General features: G+C 42.5%; 1 protein-coding gene across 2 annotated transcripts in view; it reads right to left on the reverse strand.

The window, feature by feature from the left end:
• OTUD7A (OTU deubiquitinase 7A) overlaps positions 1-23,451 on the reverse strand; it is a 445,034-nt gene that overhangs the window by 299,363 nt on the left and 122,220 nt on the right. For both annotated transcript variants that reach the window (XM_075345683.1, XM_075345682.1), the window contains exons 2-3: positions 23,128-23,236; positions 3,318-3,402 (exon numbers count right to left, since the gene is read on the reverse strand). The gene's annotated coding sequence lies outside the window, so the exon portion shown is untranslated. The remainder of the gene's footprint in view (positions 1-3,317; positions 3,403-23,127; positions 23,237-23,451) is intronic.

The raw sequence follows: 23,451 nt of genomic DNA on the forward strand, positions 1-23,451 counted from the left end.
TTTCTGATTAAACATTCCATTTGAAGGAATTTTAGAATGATAACATTTCTGTGACTAGTCAAAATATCCAAGAGTAACTTGAAAATAATAGAGGTTAATAATTCATTCTATATATCATTGAGTGATCAGATCGACGCATTGGGAAGAATCGTACGGCTTATTCGGACTGGACAGATCCCTTACACCTTTTGGGGTGATCCACTAAAGACTACACTAAAGTATGTAGCTTTTTTGGCTTTAAATGTTATCCACTCAATTCATATCTTTTCTCACCACCACATATCTTTTGTCATCTCTAATTTAAAAAAACACTCCTTCTTACTGGAAAATACATATACATATGAGTTACCGTACTTTCTTTTAAGCTATTTGAACTGAACTATTGGTGATCTCCCTATTGAGTAGCACTCTCTACTGAATAGTGGACTTGAAGGTTACTTACGGTATCTAAATGTTGACTGACAAGAAGTTTGGAACTTTCCTGTCAAAAGCCCCTGTAGGTCTCTTATCAAAAAGTGATACTCAACTGAAACATTTTCAAGCATTGCATAACACAAGCAATATCATAAAAAAAATATAAGACGTGTACCAAGGTGCAACTAGATAAAGATATACATTGTTGTAGGAATTTAGTCAGGTGTATGAGCTATCAATTAAGCACACAGGTGATAGTGATCATCCTCTTACTATATATATATATAGGTATATAGGTTGAAAAACCGTCATTAACTGAAACCAAAAACTGTATAGGAGGCTTTAAACCGCTTGAGGAACAGTCAAACTCTGCTATGAAGGGGAGGCTGTGGACGACAGTTTCAAGCCACAGATCAAACGCTAAGACTGAGCACAATAACAAACAACACACAAGGTAGTTATACTGCATCAGCAAGGTCTCTCCAAAGCCAATATTTCAAAGCAGATTGTGGTTTCAAGCTCTTTTGAAAAAAAGTGGTATTGATGGAATAATTACATTCCAAAAAAACATACCTTTGACATGGAAACAAGGCTAAGCAACTCAGTTATGAACAAAACATTGGAACTAAAGCGCAAAAAGAACTGCAGTAGGTGCACTCTATGAAGAGTCAAAGTTTGAAATACTTGGCTGTAACAAAAGGCAATTAATTTGCCAAGGGGCTGGAGAGGGATACAATAATGAGTGTCTGCTGGTATTAGAGAGGGTGGAGGTTCCTTGCAAGTTTGGGGCTGCATTTCATTAAATGGAGTTGGGGTTCTTCTCAATGCTGAGATAAACAAATAGGTACGGTACGTCTCTATCATGCAGTTCCATCAGGGAGATGTCAGATTGGCTCCAAATGTATTCTCCAGCAGAACCCCGACAAACATATATGTAATCTCATTATAAACTATCTTCAAAAATAAGAAAAAGGAGCCCTGGAAGTGAGTACATTGTCCCCAGAGAGAGCTGATCTCAACATCATTAAGTCTGTCTTGTATTCCATGAAGAGGCAAAATGATTTGGGCAATCCTACATCCTCAGAAGATTTTTGTTACGTTCTCTAAAAGGTTAGAGCAATCTCACTGCTGAGTACCTCTAAAAACCGTGTGTAAGTGTACCTAGAAGAATTAATTCTGCTTTTATGGCAAATGGTTTCCACCCAAATATTTATTTGATTAAGATTTCTTTTCTGTTCATTTACCTTCCATTTTGTTCAACTATAGAATATCTAATAGGTAGGTTGGGTTTTGCTAGTTTTTCCCGCTTCTCTCTGCATGCCTATCCTTCTTTCCTTCCTCCCTCCTCCCCCTGTAATAACAGAGACAGGGGGAGGAAGGACAGGCAAACAGGGGCAGGAATAACTATCAAAACCTAACCCAACTATTAGATATGCTGTAGATGATATCAATCAAATAACAGTAAATTCTATAAACTTTACTTGCCTATATTTCAGAAAGTATACATCCAATCTCACAACTAAAAGTATGTTTAGAATCAGCATGATAGTGCCAGTATAGCAGCTAATTTAATAAACTTTACTTTTTTGAATTTCAAAACCTAAACATCCGAGCTGACCACTACAGGTATGTAGAGAATCAACCTGATAGTATTATATAGCACTGGCTTTAGCTTATATACGGAAATCCTGGTGATTGGTTTCCTTTAAAAAAGACCAACCAGCAGGATTTTCATATATACTTGTGCTGAGGTCATACCCATGTGACCAGAAGGTGCGGGGCCTCAGCCAAAAGAAAAATGTTGCTTTCTAGTATCAGCTTTGTTGGCTGAGGCCCCGCCCCTTCTGGTCACATGGGTATGACCTCAGCACAGGTCCTGCAAGTCAAAAAATAAATCGTTTGTATAATACTTATGCTAATTCTAATAGAAGGAGGGGATAACTATGAATACCCCCCTAGATATTATCTGTCACTCAAGAAGCTCATGATTTTATAAACTTTACTTTCTTGGATTTCAACACCTATACATCCGAGCTGACCACTACAGGTATGTATAGAATCAGCCTGATAGTGCCAGTATAGCACTGGCTTTAGCTTATATACGAAAATCCTGGTGATTGGTGCACTTTAATGAAAAGACCTTTCCTCAACTGCACTAATATGAAATGCAGAGAAACTGGTACATGTCCACTGAAAGACTGACCCTTGTATTCAAACAATATCCTTCCTAAAATCATGTTTGTTTTCCTCCGGGGCTAATTATGTTTTCTCACCTTCTTCTACCCTCTACAAGAGACTCGTAGGGTCAGTATTACTTGATTTGTTCATTTTTATCAATCCAAACTTTTTACTGACACACCTTCTCTAGTCATATAATTAATTTGTATGAACATGTATTTTTTAGGATTAGCTTCCCTTTGTGAAAGTTTGTGAAAGTTTAAAAAGAAAAGACATGATTGATTGCTATTGGCAAAAACACATTCAATTTTTGAGGTTGTTATCACGATTCTAAATGAAAATGGCCAAAGATACCAATAATATGCCAAATCTTTAAAAAAAAAAGTCAACATTGTAACTGCCTATTCAGCGCCTCTCCCGGTCTGTCACACTCTCCTTTTCATAGATATCTATTATGCTAGTCCAGTCAAGTACATGAATAGACTTGCAGAGCTCTTTTCAACATTTTGTACACTGGTGCCAATCCGTCAGCCCTACAAGACCCCTCTGACAATGAGCTCTTTAAGAGGCCAGGAGGGTCACACGTTAAAATAAACAGCATTTTGTTTCCCTTTCAGCCATAGCATACAGAACACATGTACAGCAATTGACGGAAGAGTGGAAAACATTAATAATCATATCCCTGACATGAAGTATAAAATGTTCTTGCCTATTTTTATACCCACCTTGTAGACCAATTAAGAATGCAGACTAGTTAATATAGCCAAAAACGCTGGGTGGGCTTAATCTGTGAGCCATGTCTCCTGGGACCTAAGGATGAAAAGAAGATAAAAATGTCAGAAACCCTTCTCACTGCAAAACTACTGAGTGATGTGTAAACATATGGATGAGATGATGACTACATCAAAAGGGCTGTAGTAAAATTTTGAGAAAAACATCCAAAATGCCATAACATAAAAGAAACGTATGCTACGTATCTTCTCACCTTTTCAACGTCTTCCGAGATCCCCCACTTGTTCCCATGTTTCCTGCTGTGTCCAATGGGCACGTGACTGTGGCTGTTAATCACTATCCATAGTGGTGACAAAAACGTCACCACTTCAGCCAGTGATTGGCGGCTACATTCACGTGTTCATCTGGAAAGAACAGGATACAGAAAGGGTGTAGGAGATCCAGGCAGCGCTGGTTGAGGAATGGAGGATTGGTAATGTACAGTTAGGTCCAGAAATATTTGAACATTGACACAAGTTTCTGCATTTTAGCCATTTACAAAAACATATTCAAGTTACATTTATATAATCAATATGGGCTTAAAGTGCAGACTCTTATCTTTAATTCACATCCTAATTGAAATAAGGGTTTAGGAATTATAGCTCTTTAATATCTAGCCTACTGTTTTTCAAGAGACCATAAGTGACTGGACAATTATCTCAAAAGCTGGTTAATAGGCTGCATGGGCTATTCCCATTAATCTAAGTGATTAAAAGGTCTGGAACTGATTCCAGGAGTGGCATTTGCATTGGAAGTTGTTGCTGTCAATCCAATACATGCTGTCAAAGGAAATCTTAATGGAAGAAACAGACCATCATTAGGCTGAAAAAAAAGAAGAAATCCATCAGACAGATAATAGAAATGTTAGGAGTAACCAAATCAACAGTTTGGTACATGTGGAAAAAAATGAGTGCAACAGTGAACAGGCCCCATGGAGCTTGCATTTCACGTGCTTAAAGGGAACCTGTCAGGTGCAATATGCACCCAGAACCACGAGCAGTTCTGTGTGCATATTGCTAATCCCTGCCTAACCGTCTCTGTATACACTAGTATAGATAAAGAGATCTTTATGAAAAGTATTTCTAAAGATCTTTTATTATATGCTAATGAGGCCAGGGACTAGTCGCAAGGGAGTTAGCTCCCTTGGCTAGTTCGCACCCTTAGCATGCCCTGTGGGTGTCCTAACATGCTAATGAAAGCGCAGCGTCAGAGGTATGGTCAATCTCACCACTCTCTGTTTCCACCACCCCTGACGCTGTATTTTGGCTCAGTGAGCATGATCAGAAGTCCCGGACTTCCAGTCATGCGCACTATGAAACCGGTTGTATGCATCACGGCTTGAAACTGGTATAGTGCGCATAATCAGAAGTCCGGGGACGTTCCGATAGTGCTCACTGAGCCGAAAACCAGCGGTGGCAGCAGAGGTGAGAGCGACCATGCCTCTGACGCTGGGCATTCATTAGCATGTTAGTACGCCACTGTGGGCGTGCTAACATGCTTAGGATGCCGACTAGCCAAGGGAACCAACGCCCTTGCGACTAGTCGCTGGCCTCATTAGCATACTATAAAGAATCTTTAGAAATACTTTTTCTAAAGTTCCCTTTATCTATGCTAGTGTATACAGGGACGGTTAGGCAGGGATTAGCAATATGTACCCAGAACCGCTCGTGGTCGAGGGTGCATATTGCACCTGACAGGTTCCCTTTAAGACAAAACTGAAGGAAGAAAGACCTACAAACAAGCAACAACAGAAGTCAGCTGCAGTGAAGGCCGGGCAAAGCATCACAAAAGGAGGAAACCCAACGTTTGGGGATGTCCATGGCTTCCAGACGTCAGGTAGTCATTGGATTCATTGGCCTGTAAAGGATTCTTTATGAAGAATTAAAAATGAACATTTTATTTATGGTAAAGTAAATGTGTACAATTACTTATGAGTCCCTGAAATTAGGATCTGTTCTAAACGTTTCACAGGTTATTTTAATTCAAGCCCTTTAAACCTGAAAGTCTGCACTTCAATTACATCTCAGTTGATTGTTTTTAAATAAAAAAGAAATAGTGGTTTGAAGAAATCACAAAGATTCACTAACTGCTCAAATATTTCTAGACTAACCGGTTATTTAAAAAAAAAGATTCGGGAGTGGAAACCACTGTAATGTGCTTGTCACTATTTCGCTTTATAAAACTGCTCAATCACACTGAAAAATCGCAAAACAAAGAATGCTTGTTTGTCATGTGCTAAAAAGTGACCCAAATATCCGTATAGGGCTCATATTTTGCATTGCTGGCTGGGAGGATTTGGCTGCGCTGATCGTTTTGTTCTGTATAAAGGACATGAGGTGAGCGACATCACTCATTTCATGGGGAGAGGGCATTTAGTTCTGGATGCACCGCATATTATTCTTCACATGGTGGTCACCTTGCCAGAGGGAACGCTACATTACACAGAAACCTAAACACAGCGATGGTGGTCACCTTGTTGTCACATCACCATAGCAATTGTAAGTCCGTATAGATTTGAAATCATAATGATCTATAAAAAAAAGGCATAATGACTTTGGTACACGACAAATACATTATAGGAGGTAAAAGTACAATATAAATACAGAAGCAGTGAATTCTGAAATTATGTCGGTTAGTTATTTGTTTATATGGCCAACACTGTATTCACGCAGATTAAGAAGGTGGAATAATATTTCTCATTGGTATGCAAGTTTCACAACCTTCTGTTGGCTGTAAGGGTCAAATTCAGGATGAAACACGTTAATGCCAAGAACAATATGTGGTATCAAGCCATTGCAAAATACTTTCCTTTTTCTCTGCCCAAGCATTGAGTAACAGAAGATCTTACTATATGTCAAATAAAGCTGGATTTCACTTGTGCTTAATGGGAATTTGTCATCAGGTTTTTGCTACCCATCTGAGACATAATGTAGATACAGAGACCCTGATTCCAGCGATGTGTCACTTAGGGCGCTTTCACACTTGCGTTGTGAGGCATCCGTCACAGTGTGTTGTGTGACGCATGTGACGGATGCGTTGGAAATAGTGTGCTAAAAAAGGTAACGGATTCCTGTAAAATAACGTTTTACGTTTTTTGGGTTTTTTTATGTTTCGCCGGGAGAGGAGATTTTTGGTCGGGAGGAGAGAGAGAGAGAGGTGACCGCAAATACCCTGAGTGACCGCAGATTGCCGTGCGATCAACAATGCCGTCACTCAGGTAATCCGCGGCCACAGCTGAAGTCCTCCACTTGAGAGCGGTGGCCGTGGGTAACCTGAATGAGGGCACAGCTGATTGCACGGCTCACTTCAGTTGCTGCGTGGAGCTGATAGAGAGCAGTTGTGTTCTATGGCCGCTCCTGTCAGCTTCATGTAGCAGAGCTGGATGCGTCGTGGGACATTGTGTGGATTACGCCGGACCTGGAAGGGTATTTGGAGATTAATAAAGTGGTGAAAGAGGGTGGGGTTTTTTGTCTTTTATTCCAAATAAAGGATTTTTTCGGGTGTTTGTTTTTATTTACTTTTACTTACAGGTTAATCATGGGGGGTTGTCTCATAGATGCCTTCCATGATCAACCTAGGACTCAGTGGCAGCTATGGGCTGCTGCCATTAACTATTACCCCGATTGCCACCGCACCAGGGCATTTCGGGATGAGCCGGGTAGAGTCCCGGGACTGTCGCATCTAATGGATGCGGCAATTCCGGACAGCTGCTAGCTGATATTTTTAGGCTGGGGGGCTCCCCATAACATGGGGCTTCCGATCCTGAGAATACCAGCCTTCAGCCATGTGGCTTTATCTTGGCTGGTATCAAAATTGGGGGGCCGTTTTTTTTTAAATTATGTATTTATTTATTTTACTGCACTATATAGACACGCCCCCCGGCGGCTGTGATTGGTTGCAGTGAGACAGCTGTCACTCAGCGAGGGGGCGGGTCTGACTGCAACCAATCAAAGGCGCCGGTGGGCGGGGGAAGCAGGGAATACGAGATAGAAGAATGAGCGGCCGGCATTTTCAAAAGAGGAAAAGCCGCCAGTGCAGTATGACAGCTGTGCAGCGCCGTGCCCATGATTGGCGAGTATGAGAGAGGAGGGTAGAGGGAGAGACTGACCGACAGAGAGAGATAGAAAGACCAGGAGTGATTTTAAACAATTTAGATCATTCTGCTGGACATGCTGAGCATGCTCAGTAGAACATGACGGAATCCTTCAGCGGATTCCGCCGCTTAGCGCATTGCGGCGGAATCCGCCGCCATAGATAATCATTAGACACCTTGACGTATTCTAACGGAATGCATTTTGTGCTGTGTGGTGGCCACTGTTTTGGTGGTTTTGTGTCTGTGGGGCGGCGTTGCCTGGAGTCATGGGGGCTTAGCCTTGCAGCATGGTTGTTGTGAGGAACCAGGTCACCTGCACTGCTGGTGCAGTGTCGCTGCGGCGGTGGTTGGCGCACGGTACCGCACCCTTTAAAGCTTCAGATAAGTTAGGGACCCATTCAGAGGTTCGCCGTTACGTGGCAGTGGGCTTCATACAGTCTGATCAGAATGTTAAACCAAGAACCTCATGTTCAGGTATATAAATTTTTCCTTAGCGGCTTTAGATCAACTGATGATTTGGTTCATGTCTAAATCTCCAGTTATGCTAGATTATATAAATGTCATGCAGTAAATATATGATGCAAAATATTGATAATAATCTTTGAAAACTTTATAATTACATATTTGCATATACATACAGAGGGTGAAATTAGTATTAAACCGTCCCCAATTTTCTAAGTAAATATATTTCCAAAGCAGCTATTGACATTAATTTTTTAACAGATGTCAGTAACAATCCATCCAATCCACACAGGAAAAGAAATTAAACCATAAAAGTCAATAAATTTAGTGATGTATAATAATAAGAAATTACACAGGGAAAAAGTATTGAACATGTGTTGAAGGATGGGCAGATCAAAGTGCGCTTGCACAGGAGTGCAAAGGAGGACACTGTGTGGATGACGTAGGATGCCTCATCCACACAGGGCTGGGATGAGAACTGCATCTGCACTAGATGGGGGAGGCACCGGACCGAGAGTAGCGACACCCATCAGACCGGACTGCCCCCTAGGTGAGTATAATAAAGGTAATGTTTACGTTCTACAGAGTAGAATGGGCTCTTATATACAGTATTCTAGAATGCTGTTTATATGATCTTACTGGTGGTGGCTGCAGCTTATAGGGGAAACTGCTGAAAGGTTCTATTTAATTATAGAAACTAGTCAGGAAATAGGATCATGGGGTGCAAAAAAGAAGCACAGGTGTACAACAAACATAGTTCTCCCATCCTTCAAACCACTAGTCAAGTATTGTGTACAGCTTTGGCAGGAGTGTTGCCGAAAGCAATCACTTATGTGCAAGATTAAGATGTAACAGAGTTTGAGTGGGTTCAAAAGTAAGTAAAATGTTCTAATGAATGAGGGACTACAGTACCCAGAATAATGATCACATCGGGCTAATGTGTTCAGTAATACCTATTTTAACTAAACATATAAATTCAATAAAGAGATGTCTTTCATGATCTAATTATACCCAGAAGTGTAACTGTAACAAGGAGCATCCTCTACGTCTAGTGAAAAGGTTTCTACGCCAACGTAAATGCGAATTCTTTACTGTAATAGCAGTGAGACTATGGAGCTCTCTGCCAAAATAAGTTGTCATGGTGAAATCACTAAAAAGAGTTTAACACTAGAAGTCCCAGAGAGGGGTCATTTAACATTTCTACCTTTGGAACCCAGAGACAGGTCGAATGACCTAAAGGATTTTAGCTAACATCCTATAATCACTGTCTTTTGTTCTGTAATTAAGGCCATTACTGTCGCACCACAGGAGGTTGTTGTTTTCCTCATTGAGTTTAGCCATTTAGTTTCTAGTTAGTTCTATTCAGTTTGGACTTAAGGCCCAGTCACACACAACGACTTACCAGCGATCCCGAAAACAATGCGACCTGATAGGGATCGCTGGTAAGTCGATGGGAGGTCGCTGGTGAGATATCACACAGTCAGACCTTACCAACGATGCAGGAACGATCTCAGCAGTCACTGTGACCCTGTCACACAGTGTCAAACACAGCGATGTGTCCTGCCCAGCAGGACATCGCCTTTGAAGAAAATTGCCTGGACCATTCTGCAACGACTAGAGATCTCACAGCAGGGGCCTGATCGCTGGTAGGTGTCACACATAACAAGATCGCTAATGGGATCGCTACTTCGTCACAGAAACCATGACTCAGCAGCGATCTCGTTAGCGATCTCGTTATGTGTGACGGTACCTTAAGGGTCATTTGACCCTCTTTTGGGACTTCAGGGGGGAGCTCGAAATTTCTCGGACTTCTAGTGTTAAAAGGAGCCTAGATGCCTTTTTTAAAGGGAATTGGTCACACTCTATGTACCTGCAGATGTAGCAGTCATCCAGTCATAAGGGCGATCCAGGGAGCTACAGTCAGTGTTTACCACAAAGTAAGCAGGCTGTAATCACCTTGAATGACAACGTGTTCTGCACACATATGCTGCACACACACTGCAGAGAAGGTGTACCAGGAAATGTATCAATGTACCAGGAAATGATTACAGTTGCGCTAACGATAACAGCTCCCCGCAACACTTCATATATTCTATCATCTATCTCTTCCTATCTCCCGGGATCAGGACTGGACCTGAATCCCTTTGGAAGTCAATCACTGGGCACTTTGGCTCTCCGCCCACATACAGCCAGCCATAAACAAAGCACTTCCATGAAAGGGAGGGCGGGGGTTGTTTTTTGGACACACTGCATCTGAAAATTTAGTTTTTACCCCCCCCCCTGAGAGCTATTCAGAGACTGCAAGAGGCTCGCACTGGGCCGAGCAACGAGTGTACCCGAGCACAGCTATGCTCACCCGAGTGGTCAGCATAGGCACAGCACCTGAACGCGAAACTCGGACATTGATCTTTTTTAAAAGTTCATGTTCGGTACGAACCCCGAACTTTACCATTTGTATATATTAGAAATAATAATAAGAATGATAATAAAATGCTCAGGGGGAGTGGCCGGGAATGAAAGAATGTAAAAAATGGGCCAATTTTGACCTGCTGGTGACAGGTCCTCTTTATCGATTAGACTAAAATTCACCTTTGGGATATGTGTACATTTTTATTAAAAAAAAATATATAATTGCACAAAAATCTCTGCACATCTGGAAGAGAAATTGACATGTTGTGGCTTTGAAACATGGAACGCAGGTCATTTTACACTGAGTATAAAAGAAGCACAGTGGGCAGGAGATTTCTAAAAATCCCATCCACTCTGCTGGAACTGTAAGGCTATATGCCCACGCTGCGGAAAATTCGCGGAACTTGCCGCGTTTTGTTTGCGGAAATTCCGCAGATTTTTCAAAACTCCGCAGTACAGCGAGTCCCCAGCCATTTCTATGGCATTTGGGGAGAGCTGTGCCCATGCTGCGTTTTTGTCCGCAGCAGAAATAATGCGAATTTCCCTGCGGAAAAATCTGCAGCATGTGAATTATTCCTGCGGATTTCTCCGTAGCATCCCATACTTACCTGCCTTGATAGAAGACACCGAAGTCACTTCTTCCGGTGCAGACTGGAGCGCAGTGAAGCCAGGAGCAGGAGCAGGAGGTGGGCGGGGCCTGCACGAGTTCTGGTCATGTGACAGCCGGAGCTACTTCAGGCCCGCCCACCTTCTCCGGCAATGTGCAGACGCTGACAGACACGGCCAAAGAGGGAAGTGCTGCGTGATGGAGGTAAGTATGAACTCACCGATCACTCAGCACTTGTTCTGCATTGAGGATGCAGTGCCCAAGCCATGGTACTGTATTCTCAATGCAGAATGACCGCACCATATCTGCAGGACATTCCGCAATAAAACCGCAGCATTGAAACAGACAAAGTTGTGCTGCGGTTTTCTGCGAGCTCCTGCGGAATGTCCTGCGGATATAACCGCAGGACACACTCCCCGTGGGCACATAGCCTAAGATGCTGCGTTTTTGACACAGGGAAAACATGCAGTGTCAAAAGCTCACTAAAAACTCATGGTTAGCCTTGTTTATTAAAAATTGTATTATGAATCTAATTGTAAGAGAAGTCTATAATTTACTGTAAAGCGGACCTTTCCCCAGTGTTTGTTACATGCCAAACTGACTACATCATGATAAAGAAGCTGAAGATCTGAATAATATTTTATATATATATATATATATATATATATATATATATAATGTGGCGCCCTGGACTAGCCAGGTCGTCACAGGTAACACACACACACTCCCACCCCCACTAGACAGTAACATTAGCCAAAGACAAAACCCTTGTTGCCTCCCTCCAGGGTCTGATGTCCACACCAGATGGGGCAGAGCCAAGCGGTTGGCCCCACCCACCGAGGAGTTCACAGGCCTGGAGGCGGGAAAAGGAGGAGTTCAGTCGAGGAGGTTGAAGTGAGAGGAGTGAAGTGGAGAGTGTCTGGGTTTGTGGCCCAGGCACTGACAACAAGGTTGGCAGACGGTGGTGGCCGTCTGCAGGAGTGGTGAATCAACGCGGAACCGTAGGACCGGGGTCGGGCGGTGGCCCGCCGGTACCGACCGGGGAGCGAAGTGAAGCCAGCACACACAGGCAGGGCCATCGGACCCCGACTAGGCTTGGAGTCGCCAATCAACAGTCAAATCCGAGTGTGACAGGAACCCCAGGGGTTTCCTAACAGCCAAAGACCCGTTAGAAGGCAACCGTCCGCACCGTGAGGGTATACAGCTACCGCCTAAGGCTAGAGACCCAAGGGTCAGCACCTGTGGGCAAACGGGCTCCTCCGGCATCCATACACCGGGGAGCGGACTACCGTTGGGGACCCATCATAGTCAAAACAGTACACAAAGGTGCAGGGAAAGACAGCCGCCATCACCTGTCCGGGGAGAGACACAGCAGCCGGCTGCGGGACCCGTCCATTCAGCCGTTTGGTTTACCGAGGACTTTGTGCATCTCTTGCTGAGTGAGTACACCCGTGCCATCCGGCACCACGCCGCGCTGTCCCTGCAACCCTGCACCTCACCTACCCTGCCTCCCCGTCACACCACCGGGCCCTGGGACCACCGACCCCTACCCACGGAGGGGGAAAACAACATCCCAGCTGCTCCCTACCATCGCTCCCGGGATCCCCGTCACCAGCAGCGGTGGTGCCCATCTTCACCACAACCCGTGGGTGGCGTCACGGACTAAATCCCCAAACAAACCAACCACCCTTTTCACTCACGGGCGAGGAGTGCCGCTCGAGTCCCTGGATCCGGCCCTCCACTTGAGCCACCGAGCAGCAGCCGCAGCAGCGCCGGACCCGAGCGTTAGCGAGCGCAGCGGCGCCCCCCCCCCGCCCGCGACTATATATATATATATATATATATATATATATATATATATATTTTCAGTTCTAATCTCTCTTGTAGAGATATGAGCTCCCCAATTGTATGTACTAATTTTCATTAGAATCAAGGGGGCTTTAGCACAAATTCTTCTCTCAGGTGTCTTGCATTATGTTTCCCCATCATAAGCTGGCATTACCCCTAGCGAACCGCATTTCATAGTGTGATATGGAAAAACTGATGTGTCTTCCCTGCCTCTGACTAGTTGACAGAGACAAAGTCCCTGGCGAGTTTTCCAAAATACACTCATTATAATTTATGGGCTGCTGCATCAATTCATTAAATCCTCTAGAACTCGCCCCTTTCTCACCATGAAAACTACAAAAACCTTCACCATGGCCCTGTTCCACTCCCGCCTTGACTACTGCAATTCTCTATTAATTGGTCTCCCCGTAACTAGACCCTCTCCTCTACAGTCCATCCTTAATGCTGCAGCCAGGGTCACGTATCTGGCTAATTGTTACTCGGATGCCTCTGCTCTGTGCCAGTCATTGCACTGGCTGCCCATAGATCACAGGATCCAATTCAACTTGCTTGTTCTCACCCACAAAGCTCTCCACAGTGCAGCACCCCCTACATCTCCACCCTCCTCTCTGTCTATCACCCCACCCGTTCTCTACGCTTTGCAAATGACTTTCGATTACCATCCACACTAATCCAAACCTCCCACTTCCAGCTCCAAGACTTCTCTCGAGAACCACCAATCCTCTAAAGTGCTCTACCCCCAGAAACTAGGATAAACCACAACCTACACAGCTTCAGACACTCCCTAAAAACACATCTTTTTATGGTGGTCTATCATACTCCCCAATCAAATTCAATTTACATAGAGCCCCTCCACTTCTTCTCACCATAACTCCCCGTCAAACTGCACTGCACCCAAGAGCATCTCAAAGTTTTGGTTGACTGATTCAGGCAGCCTTTACCTATCCCCCATTTCCTTGAGATGGCTGGATTGTCATTGTAAATAATAAGTATGAAACTAGCCTAAGACGGGAAAATGGGAGAACTATTTGGTCAGTGAATGCCACACAATACACAAACATTCCTTGAAAAAAAAAAAAAAAAACATAAAAACAAACAACAAATCAATTGAACATAAATAAAATAAATTATGTATAAAATATATAGTGCAACTGGTTAGATAAAAGTGGGACAGGGTCACCATAATCATCTTATTATAACGGAGGATCAGGGATTACAATGATAGGATAACAGCTCTGTTTGTACTGCTAAGGCCTAGATATTACAGGATTACACAACTGAAAATTTGTGACAGTGGGGGGAATATACACGACACACATACATGCTCACAGATATATGTAGTTTATCTCTGATTCTGTTACAGCTTTGTACCAATATTAAAAAAGCTGCTCTATTTTCAACGATTTTAAGAAAACAATTTTAGAATTTCCTATATTATGGGAATGCTCCGTTTAATCCTCTTTATGGATAAACAAGGATAATATACACACATAATCCTGGTGTACAGAGCAAAGATATAAGATAAAAAAAGAAAGAAAACACATCAGGGAGAGCAGGACTCGTAATAAATGTACATGATAAATCACATTTAATAGTAGTAAATTGTTAGCAATCACAATATTGGCGTAAAATAAATAATCCCGTGAAGATCAGATTATAAAGAATAATCATGATCCTCATGATCTATATATATAACATCTATATATATAACAGCCAGGAGGAGTCCTGGACAGGATTGTTACACAGTCGCTTTACACCTTCGTCTGAAGAAAATCCAACAGGGTCATAACTAAATCATGTGGGTTTCAGAGTAATTTACTACTGTAATTTATGTACTATGAGAAACCTGTGCAGTAATATAGGAACCTTAGAGGTATACAGGCACACTGCAATCCTAATAAAAATTACAGTTCTTTGCACAGCTTATTATTTTGCATGTAAGAGCCTATGTTCTTCCCCATTTACGAGTTACAATAAGGCTCGATGCAGACTACTGTAGATTCACCCATCCAAGAAAATTGGGTTGATTATGCAATCAAGCTCTGTTCAAAATCTGGTTCGGGACCAGACATGAAACCGAAAACCACATACGTACTGGAACATTGTGCTGTAAAATGGTGTTAGAAAGGGCTAGGGGGCTGCATACTTATCAAGTCTCTCGCTGGCTGTCACACGCTTTCCGGGTCTGCTCATTGACTTTCATGCTTATTCACTAGTTCCCCTGTCCACCCAATGTGGTATCGTCTGTGATTAGTTACAGTCAGACTGCCCGTGTCTGCAATTGGTTGTAGTGTGTAAAAATAAATAATTGAAAAAAATGAAGTAGGGTCCCCTGTACACGGATACCCAGCACAGATAAAGCAGACGGCTACAGTCTGCAGCTCAGAGCTGTGCTGTGCTTGGCTGTGTATCAAAATACGAGCGACCTCATGGGGCTTTTTTTTTTTTTTTAAATAAATAATGGATAATTTAAAAAAAAAAAAAAAAACACATAAAAACCGCAACCAGTGTGTGGTCCTCCTCAGTTTTGATACCCCGTCGAGATAAAGCTGACAGCTGGAGGCTGGTATTCTCAGGCTGGGGAGTCCCATGGTTATTGAACCGCCTAGCCTAAAAATAGCAGCCTGCAGACACACTCGGAATTGTTGCATCCATTAGAATCATCGCATCCATTTCCAGCACTTTACCCGACTCATCCCGATTGCCCTGATGTGGTGGTAATCAGGCTAATATAAGAATATAAGGGGTTAATGACAGATCACAGCTGCTCTGTCATCAAGCCCGAGGTTAGTAATGAGGAGAGGTCTATGAGACCACAACAATACTAACCCTGTAAGTAAAAAGAAAAACACAGAGAAAGATACTTTATTTAAAAAAAGGAAAAAAAAAAAAAAAACACCCTCTTTCTTCAATTTATTAACCCCAAAAACACCCCTGCGGGTCCGTTGTAATCCACACGAGGTCCCATGACTATTCCGGCTTTGCTACATCTGAGGTCACATTCAAAAACATTGTGACTTCAGGGACACACTGACTGAGCTGCAGCTGTGAGTGGTGAGGTCACGGAGTTCACCGCCAGAGGCTCCCACGGTACCCCTGGTGTGATCTCATTGACCTGAGGTGAACTCATTGAACTCAATATCGGATTGCCAGATTAGGCAATGGGTGCACAATGAGCATTTGGTTGCAGACATTTCTATGCTAAAACTGTATCTCCTGGCAAAATACATCACCAAGATGGCTACCTTCACCTTTCAGTGACCATACGGACGTGTGCACAAACTCATTGAATCTATTGGGTCTACGTGTGTATGTGTCTCCGGTAGATGCGGAAATGGATGTTACACTTACCGGAGACACAGATATGTGCAGGAGGCCTGAAGCACAGTGGCCTTTTGTTGACGGTGTCTGCCACTAGCAAATTATAAGAATAGACACCAGGGATCTCTCATATTAAGAGAAATAATCTTTATAATTTATAGTAAGGTTATATTATTTCTTATGACATTAAGCGTAGCAGCAAAAAAAAACAAAAAACTTTAGTTTGTTCGTGGGCTTTCCTATACCCACATGATTAAAAATCATAAGAGATATAACAAAGATATCCACAAGTATATAGTGAGGAAGCTCTTTATGAAAGAAACAGGGAGCACTAACTTTATGTCAGTCAATGGTGGAGTACGATACTCTTTTACTAGTAAGGAACACTTCATTTTGGATCAACGTCTTTATTTTAATGGTTTTCCAAGTCTATAAAGTATAACATATGTAGGTTATGTTCCCATGAACAGTACCCAGTGTCTCCAATGAAAAGCGTCTGTGCTTTACATCCTTAATGATCTGTTATGGACTAGAAAAGGAACACAACAGAAAAGCAGGTGCTTCAGCCAAACTTTACTCCACGACAAAGCATTTCCACAAATGTATTTTTTATTACCTTGCATTATTGCATTTGCTGTGCTGGTAAAAGACAAATCCAATTGATGCTCACTTAAGTGCAAACATTTACCCATTAGGCTTCAGTATGAAAGGGTTACAGCAATAGATGGAGAGTTTACCGGAAAGCAGGTTAAAACAGTCCATTCCTCAAGGGGGGCTTTGAAAGCTTCAAGTTTCATGTAAAAGGATGCACAAACCATACAGAATGCCGACCCTTTACATTGTATAGCAGGCACAGTACAGCAAGGATGGGGGATTTGCTTAGGACTTAGATACTAGTCAGACATTTACATTTTGTCTAGTAATGCCCTTAAAAAATAAATAAAACATACTTAATTTACTAGTTAATAAATTAACTTGGCCCAATATAAAATCTCTAAGGGTATGTGCACACAACATCTTTAAGACAGGGGCGTACCCGCAACGTTATTGAAGCAAAAGACACCTTAGGAAAACATCAGCATTTTTCCAGAAGCAGGACGTCTTGTCTGAGATCTTTGCGGTGGTTTTGCCTCTGGCATTTTATTTTTTTTATTCTGAATATAACTTTAGAGATGGCTTCCAAGGAGAAGCCACCGGACGAATGGACCATTCCTTCTTTTCACGGCTTCATTGTTTTCAAAGGCTGAAATGGTTAAAAGAAGTTACAATAGACAGAAACATGAGCACAGCAAGTCATTTTGAAATTGCTGTGTATATGTTAATTCTTTTGGTGTTTTGTTTTGTTTTTTTAGCACTTTTTCAGGAAGGTTAAAGACGTGTACCTCCCTGAAAAGAAAAGTGCACATTTCCTAATACAGTAGTGTCTGCTACCTACCATGTCTCATGCATAATAATGGTGTCCGATAATGGGGGAGAAGCGCTTTTTAGCCTCAACAGGAACCAAATTTCAAAATTCTACTTCTGTACCCACTAAGGATATACTCTTTAAAGGGGTTGTCCAGGCTTGGAACAGAAGTCTACAGTCCTTCTATGTGACTGCAAACTCCAAATTTATTGCAGTGCCTGTTGTGTGTCAAAATTCCTTGCTAATGCCAACAAGTGGTCACGTGATTGCATATACTGTATTTTTCAGATTATAAGACATACTTTTCCTCCCAAAAATGTGGAGGAAAATAAAGGGTGCATCTTATAATTTGAATGTAGCTTACTGGGAGTGGTGAAGGATCACAGGAGGCAGGGGAGATGATGCGAGCGCTGTACTGCAGGCTTACTGTGGGCAGCGGGCTGTGCTGCGGGCGGAGCTGGGTGCAGTGATGCAGGGGCCGCCATTCTGAAAATATTGGCAGTGCAGGCTTCAAATAATGGTGCCTGAAGTTGGAGCATGCACAGATGGAGCTCCCGGCTCAAGATCTCATCTCCACACCACCTCCGGACCATTAATTTCCTGCAACGTAGTTATGGAAAATGGTGCCCGGAAGTGGCGCATGCGCAGATGAGATCTCGGCTTGTCATTGAGCTGAGAGCTCTGTGCATGCGCCTACAGCTTCTGGATGTTCCTCCTGCTTTCCAGTGCCCACAGCCCAGCAACATTGCCCTACTGCACCACTGCACCACTGCCCCTGCCTTTTGTGACCCTGCTCCACAACCACTGCTGCCCTCCCTTTGGTAAGACAGCACTGGAGTATAATGGACCCAAAAGAAGAAAAGACACTGCATATAAAAGCAGAGCACACCCAATATATAAAAATATGAAGACTTTATTAACAATTCATATTAAAACATAATTAAAACAATACACCCTCACCAGGGTAACTCCAACAGTCCAATATAAACAATCAATATATAACACTATTGTATAGCGTAATATACAGTGCCTACAAGTAGTATTCAACCCCCTGCAGATTTAGCAGGTTTACACATTCGGAATTAACTTGGCATTGTGACATTTGGACTGTAGATCAGCCTGGAAGCGTGAAATGCACTGCAGCAAAAAAGAATGTTATTTCTTTTTTTATTTTATTTTTTTTTAAATTGTGAAAAGTTTATTCAGAGGGTCATTTATTATTCAACCCCTCAAACCACAAGAATTCTGTTTGGTTCCCCTAAAGTATTAAGAAGTATTTCAGGCACAAAGAACAATGAGCTTCACATGTTTGGATTAATTATCTCTTTTTCCAGCCTTTTCTGACTAATTAAAACCCTCCCCAAACTTGTGAACAGCACTCATACTTGGTCAACATGGGAAAGACAAAGGAGCATTCCAAGGCCATCAGAGACAAGATCGTGGAGGGTCACAAGGCTGGCAAGGGGTACAAAACCCTTTCCAAGAAGTTGGGCCTACCTGTCTCCACTGTTGGGAGCATCATCTGGAAGTGGAAGGCATATGGAACTACTGTTAGCCTTCCACGGCCTGGACAGCCTTTGAAAGTTTCCACCCGTGCCGAGGCCAGGCTTGTCCGAAGAGTCAAGGCTAACCCAAGGACAACAAGGAAAGAGCTCCGGGAAGATCTCATGGCAGTGGGGACATTGGTTTCAGTCAATACCATAAGTAACGTACTCCACCGCAATGGTCTCCGTTCCAGACGAGCCCGTAAGGTACCTTTACTTTGAAAGCGTCATGTCAAGGCTCGTCTACAGTTTGCTCATGATCACTTGGAGGACTCTGAGACAGACTGGTTCAAGGTTCTCTGGTCTGATGAGACCAAGATCGAGATCTTTGGTGCCAACCACACACGTGATGTTTGGAGACTGGATGGCACTGCATACGACCCCAAGAATACCATCCCTACAGTCAAGCATGGTGGTGGCAGCATCATGCTGTGGGGCTGTTTCTCAGCCAAGGGGCCTGGGCATGTGCTCCGCATCCATGGGAAGATGGATAGCACGGCCTACCTGGAGATTTTGGCCAAGAACCTCCGCTCCTCCATCAAGGATCTTAAGATGGGTCGTCATTTCATCTTCCAACAAGACAACGACCCAAAGCACACAGCCAAGAAAACCAAGGCCTGGTTCAAGAGGGAAAAAATCAAGGTGTTGCAGTGGCCTAGTCAGTCTCCTGACCTTAACCCAATTGAAAACTTGTGGAAGGAGCTCAAGATTAAAGTCCACATGAGACACCCAAAGAACCTAGATAACTTGGAGAAGATCTGCATGGAGGAGTGGGCCAAGATAACTCCAGAGACCTGTGCCGGCCTGATCAGGTCTTATAAAAGACGATTATTAGCTGTAATTGCAAACAAGGGTTATTCCACAAAATATTAAACCTAGGGGTTGAATAATAATTGACCCACACTTTTATGTTGAAAATTTATTAAAATTTAACTGAGCAACATAACTTGTTGGTTTGTAAGATTTATGCATCTGTTAATAAATCCTGCTCTTGTTTGAAGTTTGCAGGCTCTAACTTATTTGCATCTTATCAAACCTGCTAAATCTGCAGGGGGTTGAATACTATTTGTAGGCACTGTATATTGCAGGAATATAGGTCTCATATATGTCCATCAGGTGTACAATTGGCCAATCACAATATAAGAATAATAATATGGTGGTAAGAAAGGATCCTAAAAATGAGGGCCTCAGTCTCTGTATTGAACTTCTGGCAAATCACAACCACACATAATAGATCATGGTTTTGATCAATAAAACAGGCCTCCTGGATAGGAGGTAGCCATACAACCTGTCATATGGAGGATAACCTATTTGAAACTCATGGCCCCAAAGAACCATGGAACCTGTATGGGCGGAGGGAGACCCTTGAGACCACCCCACACGTATCGCCTGTCTAGGCTTCGTCAGGGAAAAGTCCTATCCAGGAGACCTGTTTTATTGATCAAAACCATGATCTATTATGTGCGGTTGTGATTTACCAGAAGTTCAATACAGAGATTGAGGGCCTCATTTTTAGGTTCCTTTGTTACCACCATATTGTTATTGTTATATTGTGATTGGCCAATTGTACACCAGATGGATATATATGAGACCTATATTCCTGCAATATATATTACTCCAGACAATAGTGTTATATATTGATTGTTTATATTGGGCTATTGGAGTTACCCTGGTGAGGATGTATTGTTTTAATTACCGTATGTTTTAATATGAATTGTTAATAAAGTCTTCATTATTTTTATATATTGGGTGTGCTCGGCTTTTATATGCAGTGTATTTTCTTCCTTTGGGTCCATATTGCTATTCACTGCATGCAGTAGCACCCGGCACTATGAATATATTTATTGCTGTGCGCCTTATATAATTTTCATAGCACTGAAGTATAAGACAGACCCCCTATTTTCTTCCCCTTTTTTTCCTCCAATTATGGGATGTGTCTTATAATCCAGTGCATCTTATGAAACAAAAAGTATGGCGTGTGATTTGCATACTTGTGCCAACTAGACATGAGCAACTTCTCTTAAATCAGTTCTATGCAGAGAAGTCAATCAAAAGTGTCTAGCTGGCACCTAACCATAAGTAAGCAAATCAAATAAATGCAGCCATGTGCCTGCCCGCTCACACCTGCAATACAGTGGAATTGTGAAGAGCTGCGCACTTTACATTATTACTATTCAGCAGTCTGCAGTCACACAAGCGTGAATGTTGACTTTTGTCCCAAACCTAGACAATGTTTCAAGTGACCCGGCAGTATACTTCGAAGGAGTTCAATGGATTGAGGTAGTGATGATCCCCCAGAGCTACTTTGGTACCTTGATACTAAGCTGCGATCTGTCTTTGTCACAATATGATTGTAGGATAACAAAGGACAGGGGCTCCTATGCTGTCCCTCACGCTAAGGGATCCTAGGCTATCCTTAACTTCAGGGTTGTTCCTGATGGTGGAGATGCCAGAGTCCCATGATGGCTATGCTACTGACCAGATCTAACCTTATTCTCCCCTCTCCCAGGAAAGGAAGGAGCAGAAATGAGAAGAAAACAGAGATAAAGACTGACATGGGAAAACAAAAATTCTGACACCCTGCATATACACAGGAATAGACAATGGGAGACTCAAGAGAAAATCAAGAGCAGGAAGGTAGTAACATATGACAACAACCACACTCAGCAACAAGGACTACAATCATTAGCTAGTCTGGATCACAAGACTTCACTAGACCAGCTAAAATAAACTATAGCTGGCATAGAATGAAGGATCTTGCCACCATATATAAGAGGGAAGCAAATGGTTACATAGGTTGAAAAAAGACCTAGGTCCATCTAGTTCAATCTTCCTCCACCAATTCTACATTTTGTCACTAAGTCATTTTTAACCAACAATGTTATGTGTACTGAAGAAATCATCTAGCCCTTTCTTAAAAGATGTTATTGGCTACCCAACAACATGTGATCAAAGTAGACTAATAAGCAAACTCTCAGAGATTAACTATTGCTAGTCTGCCTACGAACTACCAATCTTCAGGTTAATGCTCGAGTCTGCTTGCACTGATCATAGACACCAGAGAAGTTAATTTGCGGATTGCCAGAATAAGCAGTCTGAATAAATTCCAACACTGACATGACAGTAGGCGAAGTTTGTAAAAATCTCCGTGTGACAGTCTTATTCCAGAGATATCCTTGTTTTTCTTAATCTGTAGATGAGCGGTTGCAGGCTTTGGGCCAGACACTGATCTCCCTGAGAATCTGTCTCCAGAGTTTATTTTAAATGAAAGGGGATGCTACTAGTCACATTTTGCCAGCTGTGGGCCCTTTAATCCTGCTTTACATTAAGAGCATGTGCACACAACCTTCACTTCAGAATGCTGCGTGCACATGCAGTGAAGTACATTGTGGGTGGAGTCAGATTGCTCTCTGCTCCAGTACTACCAATGAAGATGATAGCAGTAACAGCCCCAGCTCCTCCTGTGTTGTATATGCCTTTAGCCCCTCCTGTGATGTATGTTCCCCCAGCCTCTCCTGTGATGTATAGATGCCCCAGTATCTCCTATGATGTATATATGTCTTAGCGACTCCTATGTGATGTATATACAGCAGTCTTAGTGTCTTCTATATGATGTATATACAGCAGTCTCAGTGTCTTGTATATGATGTATATGCTGCATACCTCCCACTGCTTGAGTTCTATAAATGTTATGTCAGCAGTGCTAATTTTCCCCCTTTGAGACCTGCAATGTCGTATACATTTTATGCAAGTTCTTTTCAAAATTCATCACAAACGAGTTGACTGCGCTCCAGACCAACGCAAATCTGAAAAATCAGTTGCAAGTAGCAAGATCATCATTATCACTTAATATCATATGTCGCACCAAAGAGAAGCAGCTGCACCCCTCACATTAGGGGTGAGCTAATTAAATTTTTGACCAAAAGTAGTACCATAAATTTCAAGTTGATAATTTTGTGAGGTCCCTGAATGATGTTATAAATATCCAAATGGCCCCTGGCAGAAAAAGGTTTTCCACCGTTGGCTTAGAACAAGATACACTGAAAAAAATTGAAGCCATCGTAAAATCACTCACTTTTGGTTGCTACTGTCAGGTTAACTGTTTCCAGGCATCTCGACTGATTATGCTCTTAGAAGAAGCAAGATTGACATCCATCCAACTATTGTTATGAGGACTGTCTGCCCTGCAAAATGAATGAAAACAAACAGAAGTGAACCAGATGCTGCTGCGTGATACATTGAATTACAAATTCACTAAGAATGTGTGAAAAGTAAAAATAGAACAGCCAAGTTCGCACCAAGAATTGAAAATAGCACATGATTGCAAGAGACTGGTATCAGGATGATGAACAGAAGCATAAAAAGCCGAACAATGCAGCGACTGCCTACTACAAACCAA

This window comes from Anomaloglossus baeobatrachus, chromosome 4 (genome assembly GCF_048569485.1).
Source record: "Anomaloglossus baeobatrachus isolate aAnoBae1 chromosome 4, aAnoBae1.hap1, whole genome shotgun sequence".
Lineage (NCBI taxonomy): Eukaryota > Metazoa > Chordata > Amphibia > Anura > Aromobatidae > Anomaloglossus > Anomaloglossus baeobatrachus.